The 12,490-nt window shown below is 44.9% G+C and overlaps 1 protein-coding gene across 1 annotated transcript in view; it reads right to left on the bottom strand.

The window, feature by feature from the left end:
* LOC118507642 overlaps positions 1–12,490 on the bottom strand; it is a 108,672-nt gene that overhangs the window by 61,451 nt on the left and 34,731 nt on the right. The window contains 1 exon segment of the mRNA XM_036046402.1: positions 4,262–4,304. The gene's annotated coding sequence lies outside the window, so the exon portion shown is untranslated.

Genomic DNA, 12,490 nt, shown 5'->3' with positions numbered 1-12,490 from the left:
GTCCCTTTTCGCGAAAATGGAAAGCCTTATTTGGAATGGAGGCGCGCAGGAATTATTTACACTAATTGAGCCAACCAACGCAAAAGGAACTGTGCGAAAGGATCATCAGCGACCGTTGTGGGTAGCGCCTCCTCCCCTCCCGTTGTGGATAACCCATTCGGAAGCGAGCGCCAAAACAGCAAACTTCGGCTCATGTCAAGCGGGTTTGGGTTGTGCATAGTTCAAACACTTTCGCTCGACGGTTAAAGTTTCCGACAACGCGCGGTACGGCAATGCTCATATTCATCTTTCGACGGGTTGTTTTTCCCCCACTCGGGACGAACTGGAGCGAAGTGGACTCCCTTCCACCCTTTGACTTCATATCTCGCTGTTTCGGGGTGTTTTTTCGCCGGAGTGTAGCGAGATTGGGGCGTGCGGCAGGGGAGGTGTGCAAAATAAACTTTTCTCATAAATCCTTTCAACCGAGCACGACCCAAACTTTGCCAACAAACGACCCACATTGCTTCAGCGAGCAATTCCTCCATTTCCATTTTCTTGCGACCAACAACAAAAAAACGGGGGGACAAAAAAGAAAGTTGGGATTAAGCACACACACACACACACACACACACCCGTCGTGCGTCAGACACGTAAATGTACACGGATTGGATTGCCCGTCACCCCAAAATCTGATAATCGACGATGGAAATATGAGCTGTGCCGAGGGGGGGGAGGGGGGGAAGGGGGGCGTCGAGTTACATGAAACTTCAGTCCCGAAGGATCTTTTCGGTTTCGGTGTGAACAGCTGCGAAAAACTACTTTCGACGGATGGGTTACCAGCTGCTGTCGTTCGTACGCCCGACGCTCGATAATATACTCAAATGAGCGAGACTACATTAGCCGAAGTTTATCGACAATTGATCGCACTGATGAACTACACACAGTAGTAAGAGGAAAAGTTGCTTTTTATGGCTCGGGATGTGGAAGTAGAATCTTGGTAACTATCGTGTAGATAATTATAGCTACACATTGTTTCGCAATGTTTTGTAACAGATGGTTTCGTACCATGAAAGCTCGTCAAAAGGACTCCATCTTAAATGAAAAAATAACAGGGCTTCAACACACTGTAAAACACTCGCATATATTCACTCGTTATCTATACTTTATGGTTTGAATATTAGCATGCGAAGATAGCACATCAATCCACGATCAATCCAAACGACAAGCAATCCAATACATGATTGATATTTCTCCCGCAAAGACATCCAAGCGTTAGTGTGAAAATTCAAATTAGGTCTGCAAATAGAGTACACAACCGACAACGTGCAATTACATTCCTCACCATGTTTGACAAACGTCTCCCGTGTATGGCTACATCCATCAAATGTGAAATGATTTGAATAAAACATAACATCTCTTGCCACGCCTGCCGTACAATATCGTAAAGGCACCAGCTCTGGGACCTTTAAAGTCTTGACTGAAAATATCATTCAACGTCAAACAAAACGCAACCGTTGGTTCGAAAAGCGCGAACAAATTGATGAATAAAATTGATTACAACTCACTTCTTGATCCCACAACATCCTTTTCCATCACTTCCCAAGCCAAGGGCAGCAGCTTCCGTGCTGGTAAGTGTGTATCTTGCCAGCGCCTTTGCACCCCAAAAGCAAACAGTCGCGGTTTGGACGCGGAGACGCGTGTGGCGGTATGTTTGCACTTACCGAAACGAACGCTAAATCCCGTCTGCAGGCAGGGAATGTTACACGAGTGAGATCAAGAAACTTCAAGATTGAAGGAACATTTTCTAACAAAATTCGTTCGCCACAAGTTTTGCGCGACTGACAAATAGATGTAGCGTAGCGAGCGTGAGAATGGGGCGAACGGAAGCAACAACCCCAGTGTCCTACGCCTCGAAAGGGTAGGTGTAGGTGAGCGGTCTCATCGCCCGGTGAGTCAATAACAGAAGTTCACCACGCGTGTCAGCGATAGCACGCTACACCCACCAACAGCCAGTATCGAGCGGATCTATCTTTCATTGAACTCCCAAATCTGGCCGGGGGAGCGGAGGGGTCGAAAAGGAGCGAAAGATCAGTCGGGCAAAGGCAAAGTTTCCATTTTGTACGTCTGCCACAGTTTCCAGGTCAACTTTTCGCCAAAAGTGAATCTTTTTACAGAGATTTTTACATTTACAGACTTCGTATCGGAAAGGGTCTGGTAGGAGATAGGGCAGGTGATAGTACAATGGAAGCATCCGCATTGCAGTGTGAGCTTTTTTTATCTTGTACATGCACATCGTAATTGAATTGCAAGTTGGAGTTGGAGAAAAACTGTAAACCCGCGAACACTTTGCGGAGCGTTTCAAAGTGTACTCAACAAATGAGCTTCTTCTGTGAATAATTTAAATATTTCTGGATCAAACTTTTGAGTTTAATTAAATTTTTAATTTTTGTTACCTAGTTTGACTTGGTTTTTCTTTAAATGGTTTCACCTTAATAGCCCAACGATCGTCGACGGCTTCCAATGCTAGGCCTTAATCCACTATCTTAAACTAAGATACCGTGCTGAACTTAAAATTTACTTTGTTGAAACAACAACCATTTTGTAAATGTTCTTAAACTATAATTAAAACTCTTTCCTTCTCTCACCCTAACACCCTGCATCGTGAAGCATGCCTCGTACGTTTATTGCAGAAATAAAAGCAAGATTTTGCAACCGGTTTTTTTTTCTCCTTCACCTGTTCCTACATGCACATCGCCAGAACAAACTTTGCACGATGGCTCAATCGCGCCACCCAGTACTAAGGCATGTTCAAACAATCCCTCTTTCCCGCTCTTCCAACCCCCACACCCTCCCCCCCCCCCCCCCCCCCATATACCCATCGCTCACTCCAGAGATGGAAGCTTTTCTTGTTGGAGACCCCGATTGCATGTCACACTGTGTGATGGACGAGAAGGCAAACATTCCTCCCAAAGCTGCCAGCTGTTTCAATAGCACCACCACACCCGCATATCCCCATGCCAGCCCATGCCACCCGTGATCGGACATTTGCGGAAAGTTTCCGCACACTGGTCAGAGTCGACCATCGGTAATGGTTTACTGGCACGAAGTAGCCCTTCGCCTTGGTTTGCTCACCGTGGGTGAATCTGTCGGAGTGAAGTTTTATAAAATTAACCTACTACCTACTCTGCTAATCGATTGTACAGCCGATTCGTTGGTAAAATTCATTCATTTTCTTGCCGCGTTTGCTCTTCTTTTTTTTTCGGTGGCCTACGGTTCCAAGTAACCCAGGAGTACGCGCCACTATTAATTTATCAAGTGCCAGCAGCAGACATCCCAGACCAGTTCATACCGCCTTATGACTGGTATGGAAAGGCGAGCGAGCGATCGAACCGATACGATGGGGTGGTGGCGGCGAGTGGCAATATTTGATTTTCTCACCAGCACGGCACCCCATTGCAAGATGTTACAATATAAACATACAGTAACGCAAACAATTATCTTGAACAGGAAAGCTACGGCCGCCGGCCTGACGCAGTTGATTGCACAATGACGATGGCTGTGAAGTAAAATAATTGCACACCGCACGCTTGGGCTTTGTGCTGTGAAGTGGTGTGTAGTTGGGGACGATCTTTAACATGCTACCGCTTAAATAGTTTCGACCAGGTAGCTTGTACTACGCTCCCCTTTGATGACCGTCAAGCCAAACAGTGTTCCTTCGTACATGTGATGGAAATTATTGGACCCGTTTGAAGATGAATTGTTCAATAGAGCTGACATTGCATTTTTTTTGTCACGGGGGAAAACAAACAGGGCGTACAGGTGAGCTTTAAATATTTATACCTACTGACAACTTCCGTTATCATCTGAATGGCGCTCTCTCTCTCCCTCTCTCTCGGTTGCCATTCTAAATAAGCACAAACTCTCACCAAGGCATTGAGACACACACTTTTATCACAAAACCATCCATCCATACCGTGCGGGCCACCAATTTCCCGCTGCTCAATCGTGGATTACCTTAAGCCAAGCAGCTAAGCTACACAATTGTTTGGTTAACCGCGATTTGGAACACTCGCTTGCACGCTATCTTGCCGGTGCTGACTTGCAAAACCACAGCCACGCTTCGAAGGAGTGTTGCCTAATGCTATCATCATCCTGGATGCCGAAGCCGATCACGGATTAATACTGCTTCACACGTCAAACCGCGAGATATTCGCAACCAAAAGCACACACACGCACTCATTTTCACACACAAAAGCTCGAAAATTCGAATGAATTTAATTACCTGAAAGCTCGCACTCCGCTTGAAGCACGTCGGCTGTGTTACACTGAAAGTAGAGAAGATAAGAAACCACAGGCTGTCAGTATGGAGGTTTAAATAATTCAATTTAGGGCTGCGTTAATGCGAAGAATGAGTGGATAAATAGGTCAAGCGAAGAGTGCTTCTACAACATCACAGGAAATTTGTAGAATTTTTAAGGTCTTTAGAGTCTTTAAGCTAAATTTGCTAATATAAGCAATCAAAAGACTTTGATTGCTTATATTGTGTGTTTAACCAAAATTCCTCATTGTTGTACAAATAGACACTTGTTTTATGACTGTTAGGGGTTTAATAATATTAAAATCGATTTATCCTATCAAAAATCTCCTCAATTTCTTTCGCATTGATTCCCAACGGGTTAGAACTTCAACCAAACACGCACCCGTCACCACCCAAGGAATGGTTTAACGTACGACAAATTTAGGCCTAATAAACTCCCATCACGTCGTGTCATTATGCTTATTTCCTTCCAATTTGTGTCCAACTATTCAACTTCCGGCAGAAAAATATTATCGATGGATCTTTAACCTTGATGGCCCAAGTAACAAAAAACAGAAATTGAAACAAAGCTGCAGGCATTCCAGAAAAAAACTACCACTCCACACACACACGATGACCTCCATTGGTGGTTGCGTTGGGGGATGGTAGTTGATTAAAATAATGCCACCTTGTAGTGAAGGCTATAAAACGCCACACCATAAACCACCATCGCATACACGTGTACGCGATCCGATCGAAGTGAAACGCGTGCATTCGTTTTTTACTGGGCCATCCACTTGATGGATTTTCAAGTGTTTGCTCATTGCCGTAGGCACAGTGTTTATTTGTTGATTTTAGTCACCTTTTCCAACCAGCTAGATATGTACACACAGCAAACGTGTGAAGGTTACACGACGGCTGGAGGGTTGAATTGACTGGCGATAATAAGAATTCGGCAAACGACAGTGTCTTGTCTATTTTGTTTTTGTTTCCTGTTACAAAGAAACAATTCCATAGAATAGTGACATATTTCTTCATTTAGCCTGTGGATAATATTTCCAATTCAAATAAAATATCATGTTTAAAAAAGCATGAAGGCCCATTGAACACAAAACTCCATAAGAGCAGAAGATAGTGGAGCACCGAAGAACTGAGCGTACAACTGTGAAACGATCTGTATTTAAATTAAACCAAACACAGCTGCGATCGGATAGCTCGAACTTATCTGATTCTTAAAGAAAATGCTACCCGTGCCAGATGACTGAAAACACACAAAACCTCCTTCAAGCATACCCAGAACCCGGCAAACAAAAACAAAACATTGCACATAAAATACGGAACCAAATGTTTGAGCCGGCTTCAAACCGCGGCACCGAAGCTTCCCAGAAACGCTACACTGTTTGGGCTTCGGCAAATGTCGGAAATCCTCCCAAATCGTGCCAGCTATGCCATGAACCTGATAGTGAACTCGCTTCTCTTGGAAAACGAGCATCCTTTACCGCGTGCGCTACAATCCGTGCGCTAGAGTTAACCATAAAACAGTCGCTGGAAACGGGGAACGTAAACCAACCGGAAACGGCAAAACGAGACAGTGTGGGTACAACAAAAAAAAACAACAACAAGCTTCTCACAATATCTTTACGCCCGCCATGGAGGCACATTTTGTGAATATTTGTGCCCGCACGGTTCGGGCGCACCGAAGCACAAGCTGTTACGCACGAGAAGCTCGCAGTGAACCGTGAACTGTGGTGACTTAATTTCTGAGTTTTTAAGAACCACTTTCCTTTTGTATTGATGACACACACACACACACACACACACACACACAGACAAAAGGAACGACGACGATGGCATTAGGCTGAGCTTATGAAAAAGGGGATCAGTTGTTCCATGAACGCACGTTGCTGCGGCGCGATTCAATGAGGTACGGGAGTTTTGAAATTGTTTCACATTATTTGCTATTGCTGTCTACATCAGTTAGCAACAGTTATCCTTTTGCGAGGAATTGTGAATCGAAACAAAGTCCTCTGATGAGTGTTTTCTAACTAAACTCCAATATCCATTCTATTCCAAGAGTAGAAGAGAATACATCGTACATGACTTTAAAGTAGCAAAAAAGGATCTAAAATCCTTCATCCTATTCTTAAGCTGAACATTTTTCTTCAACAATAAAACAGAAAGGAGAGCTAGCTACATACGCCTGAATATTAGTACAAGAGTACTTAGTCGGCACGCCCCATCTCTCTGCATTACTTCACTTAAAACTGCCAGCGGATCATCTGCTCCGATAGCTTATCGATGGATATATCATCGCATGACCCACCCAGGATAACAGGATTATCACTTAACCTACATTCTGGCCTGGCCCGATCACGATTCTTTCACCCTTTTTCTCCACCCGTATTCATTACGTGTCGTGCGCTCTGATGAGGAAATTTCTCACAAAGCACACGATACCACCACAAAACATAACGAAGCCAGGTTTGTCAATCAATCAATCAACCAAACGATACGATCGACAGCGATACCCCGAATGGTGCGGGGCGACCCGAGGAAAATCCTTCCACTCCTATTTACCCTCTCTTTCTCTCAAACACCCTTGGGAGCAGTAGAAAACAATGGGCTGGAAGGGGTGGCTGTACATATTCACCCTTCCATCAGTGCTGCTCTATTAAAGTTGGACTGGACGCGAAGATAGACGACGACGGGCGCGCTGTGTCACTATTTTCCTACTCGGTCAGATTCCGAACCAACTAATACTACCAATCACGTGGCGGTAAACGTTAGTTAATGAAACATTACAATGCCCCTTTAAGCAAGCAAGACACGAAATCATTTCCTCCAAAGGTAATTGTTCTAGGGACGTACAATTATATCGGATTCAAGAATGCAGCTAATACTTTAATGTGTAACAAGGGCGAGTCATGGAGTTCTGGTAAGTATGATAATGCCAGGAGCATACATCGGAAAGATTATAGGCTTCCCTATCCTTCAGCTGCGAAAGGTTTAGTGAAGAGAGTATGATTGACAGATCAGGCAGGACACGGCATCACGGAACGGAACCGCTTTTCAACGCGTGAATGTGTTTTTGCTAGTCCCCATTCCACAACTACCCTCTGTTGCCTGCCAATCCCCTGTTAACATCAGCTGACTGATAAACTTTCAGTGCAAGAAATACAGACCAACAGCAAACACACCAAAAAAAAACAACGACGACAAGTTCCCGACAAACTCGTTTTCTTTCTCTCGCGACTGTCGGGGTAAAACTTTGGCCCGGCACTCTTGCGTCAACCGAAATCCGTCAACCAGCCCCGGCACACACACACACACACACGCACAGCTCCATCCAAAGCCCCCGGGGGATGAAAAGCTGGGCGGAAAAAGTTCAAATTGTGTTCGGTGTACTACGTCAAGCTACGCGAGCGACCGACCCACCCCATCACATCCGACCCGCACAGTACAGATGGGGGACATTTTCCACCTTATCCAGGGAAGCCTTCATTTCAGCTCACCAGTACGCGAGCTTAAACCGACACAAAAGATTACGAAAAGGGAAATGAAGCAACAAATATGCAAAGGAACGGAGCAACAAAAAAAAACCGGCAAGCAAATATCATTAAAGTTACACCACTGCTTGACATCAGTAGATGAGCGCCCGGATGGGTTCTACCTGCCCGTAGGACAAACTGGATAGACATGCTACCTTTGCGCTGCTTCGTCACAGTCTTCTCCATCCTTCTGGGATACAATTTCCTTTTCCCCGGACGAGACACAGCTGCTAACACCATCCCACTGCCTCGAAAAAGCCTCGATCCACACACACACACACGATCAAGCTACTACGTTGACAATTCACGGTCTTGTCATAACACATTTTACGTTTGAGCTTTCATTCGCTGTCAGAGAGAGCATGGGAAAATTGAAACATACCTTAGGGCACTGTGGTGCGGCGCTGTGGTGTACCGAAGCGAGCGGTCCCTGAGGATGTCAGGATATGTTATAAAATTTAAAAAAACCACCAACCAACCACCCATTGAGCAGACCACAACCCAGCTTCGGAGGCCATTACATTGTGGTCACATCAAACCATTCTACCGGCGTGTGTGTGTGTGTGTTTGGGTATTGTTTTTAGTTTTGTTTTCGTTCCTCGGTTCGATCATCAGACCACAAAACCTGGCTTTTCGTTGTAAAAGTGCTGTCAGTTTTCATAAAGCAGGTAATCCATCCTGCTGTCATCAATCTGGATATAGTTTGAAATTGGAACCGGGTTTTAGGATCATGAGGAAATCACTAGCAAAGCATCAGTTAAACCATCAGTTGAAGAGGAAGTATTAGGGTTCACGATGACTTTAGCCGGTTGTTTTGGATGTGTTTTAACGTTATACGGCTAATATTCTTTTAGCTCTTCATAGAGCCAATCGTTGAATTTGAGCAGACGCTCGAAAAAAAATTGTATTCAAGATTTTTGGCAGGTTGACGTGCGTCGACTCTTTGACAGCAAATGGCTCAAAATGTTCAGAATTTCTAGCTGAAGTCATCATAGCTCACGTTATTAAACTCTTGATAGATTATTTTTATTCAGAAAAAGCTCCAGGAGGCGGCCCGTTGGTAGAGCCAAAAGCGGTGCCGGTCTTTACATGGCAGGACCGCGGATCAAATCCCATCCGGACCGTTCCGTCGTAGTGAGGACTCGCTATCCAACTTTGTGGTACCATTAAGTCTAGTCAGCCAGAAATGGCAGGTATGACCTAAGCGGTCGTAAAGATAGAGAGAGAAAAGCTCCAGTTCTTGGTCTTCTGTGGAGAAGTAAATAAGAATAAAACCTGATCCCACCCATTTCACCGAAAAACAAAGTATGTAATCCTATTTTGATAATAAACCGACCACCACACATCACCATCAAAGCCCGCACATAACAAATCTGCAGCCGAGTACCACATACACATTGTTTTTAATTATGATTGGAACCGTGCGCAGCAGGGATTTTCCAGGCGAAAACGGAAAACTGCACCAGCGCAATACTCTCTCCCGAAACCACCACCAATTACGAGATCGTTCCGAAAACTTTGATGCATGAAAACTGCCAAACATTGTCCCGGTACGTTAAAAAGGGGTGGCCTGAACCTGCTGACGCTGCTGCGCATACCATAACGCTGCAATTAAACATCCGTCAACGGGTAAGTGCATGTTTGCCGAAGCTTTTCTTTTCCCCCCCTTTTTTTTTGCTTCCCACGAAAAATCAATTTTCCTACAAGCGTATAGCAGAAAAATCATGGAAAACTTCCCCTCAGATATTACATCCCATGGAAACTTTTTACTTTACACACACACACACACACACACTCATCGAGAGCGCACTCTAAAAGCATATGCCCGTTTATTCGTCCCTTTGACTACGGTTTCGTCGGTGCATAAGGTTTTTGTTTCACTATTGTTACTGATTTTGATGGTGCACCGAAAGTGGTGTTCTCGGGCATGCTTTACTAGTACCGTCAGTCAGCGAGCAGTGTAGAGTCCGTTTAGTTTTTCGTAGAAGCTAACAGCGAGAAACTTTAAGCCGTGAAAACGGGGCAACATTTTCATCACAGTCCCCCAAAACCGTGGCTTGCTGCACACGGGCGGTATGTAATTTTCAAAATCTATTACGTGCTATTTTGTCGAGCATTGAGGAGTCGAGTAATGCGCAGAACAAAAGCAAGGTCAGTGCCGAGCATGCAGTACAATTTGACGGACCTTTTAATGGGCTAAAGTGTTCAACGAAATCATCGGCCAAGGTACATTGTCCTTACATTTGAATTTCGTGTTTTTTGACTCGATGTTTTGAAAGTTCCCTGAGCACATACTTGTTAAAAATCGAACCAAACGCTACGAATACGATCGCCCAGGGAAAAACCATAACACACCGGCCTAGATCATCAATAGATGCCCCGGAGCAAATGTTACACAACTCCACCAAACAGCCACCACATTTCATTTGAATTAGAAATTAATTATTCAAAATATCGTTCAAACTTTCGACTGCGCTGCGTGGCAGATGGGCCCGCTAGATTCTTCTCTATCCCTCTATCTGTCTCGTACCCGCCCACATCTGAATCCCGTATGCAAACCGAAAATAAACTTTCACATGAAATCCTCCAGCGAACACGAACACTTCTATGCGCTCGTCAGCCGGGTGCTGCCAGCGTTCCAACGGCGTGCTAAAACATCTTCGAGCGGAAATACACTATCCGGAAAACTTCTAGCCTCGACTGAGCTTTTATAATTTAATTATTCCGAGCTCATCCCCACGCCCACCGCACAAGCGCGCCCACCGGTGTCGGATGTGCTCATCGAATATTAGAGGCATCGTAAAGACCCCATTTTTTCCCGAACGGGGTCGCAACGACGAGGGTTACGGAGGTAGCGCTTGATTTGAAGGGGGAGACAGTTTGAATTTGAAGTTAATGGGAAAGTCCAGGAAAGGGCACACCGGCTGCCACGATGAACTTGAACTTTAAAACCCACCGACTTCTTCGGGAGTTTTGCCTGTTTAAACGACAACTTAAAGTGGAGTGGATGAGTGTTTTCCTACGAGTAATTAGCTGTAGCGATGGTTTTTGGGATGGAAAACGAAACGAACCTAAGCGAAGGGTGAATTATTTACAGCGGCTTCACTCGATTGCTTTCAGATACGATTGGCAAAGTTTAAATCACTTCTATTGTTGTGCAAGTGCCGCCAGTCGCACAAAATCTTTAAAGTACTGGGCGCCTCCATTGTTCCCCGAATTTTTACGTACGCTTCACGATTGATAGCAAAGCTTAAACTATTACGAAAAAAAAACATTTCGTCCATAATTACAGTCCATAAATAAACACTCAACTGCAGATAAATACAATATTTTAAGAGCCTACAAAAACATATGTATCACAACATTCATTTCACAGCACTCATCCGATACGAAAAAGCCCCAGAAAAAAAAGAACATAAAAATAAAACAAATAGGATCCCGCTCTCGATAAGCTCGTTTTTAAGCTAGAACGTCATTCTTCATCAATGATGCGCCCGCTATCACCGGACGGCCACAGAATGTAATCCCAAGTTAAAACAAACGGTCCGGGAGTGAAAATCCATAAAACCAACAAACGATGGCCGAGCGACAAAAACCTCCCCTTGGATCATGGAGGGGGGTATCCAAACAGCCAGCTCCACCGAGTCGCACCGAGTCTGGCAACCTAACTACATTCATTTACTTTTTGTTTTGCTTTCCTTTTGTTTCCCCTCTTTTTTACCCGGCTGTCGTTAGTACAAATGGACATCGGACGACTTCGGTGCATAAAGTACACTCACTGGAAGCACATCTGACATGGTGGCGGACAGAATGAAAAAAAAAGAGAACAGCCCAGATTATGGCCCGGTACCAGAGTACGTGGTAACCGACCGGCACCATTTCCCTGACACTTTTCCATCAAGTGACGGAAATGCTTCACACCAACGGTCGGGCCAGTGTGCAACGAAAACATTCAGCGAGAGCTTGACGGCTGATGTTGATTGAACGATTGCAAGATGGCGTGTCTGCAAGGCTAGTTTGCTCTCCCCTGCCCTGGGTTCGGCTCGCAATTCACTTATTGACCAACATCACTACACTTCTGCACAATCTGAACGTGCTCCACAAATGGAGCAGCAACCAAATGATCCCCAATCACATATGTAAATAAAAGATGCGCCTCCTTACTATATGGCCGGGAAGCCATTTTAAGTCTCGGTTTTCATCTCCAGACCCATGAGTGGTGTGTCAATAACAACCCATCGAGCGATAAATCCGGTCGAGATGTTTAATCATTGCTTCTCGCCCGAGTGCTGCCTTTAAGATGGCCTCAACTCCTGCTGATTTGCTTAACTTCGATCCTTTCGCCCGTAGCCCATTTCACCTCATTATAGCCGACCTATTTTTCGATCCAAGATGCTCGATGCTATATCCTATTGGGCTCTCGATGCTGTAGCAGCTGTCAGCATGAACCCAGCATGAAAGGCCTCCTTCCGAGGGTGGGACACTCCACCGTCGCCGTCGTTTCCACGATTCGGTTGGTTGTGGTTTTGTGCAAGAAGAAACCCTCCACACGCAGAGCATGCATGAGCTGGACGAGATAAAAATGCTGGAATCCATGCCCCACGACTTCGTTGGCACGTAAATCAATACACGGAGAAACAATGATAACACAAAACAAACGGTACTA

This window comes from Anopheles stephensi, chromosome 2, assembly GCF_013141755.1.
Source record: "Anopheles stephensi strain Indian chromosome 2, UCI_ANSTEP_V1.0, whole genome shotgun sequence".
Taxonomy (NCBI): domain Eukaryota; kingdom Metazoa; phylum Arthropoda; class Insecta; order Diptera; family Culicidae; genus Anopheles; species Anopheles stephensi.
This window is presented reverse-complemented; position numbering and strand designations above follow the sequence as displayed.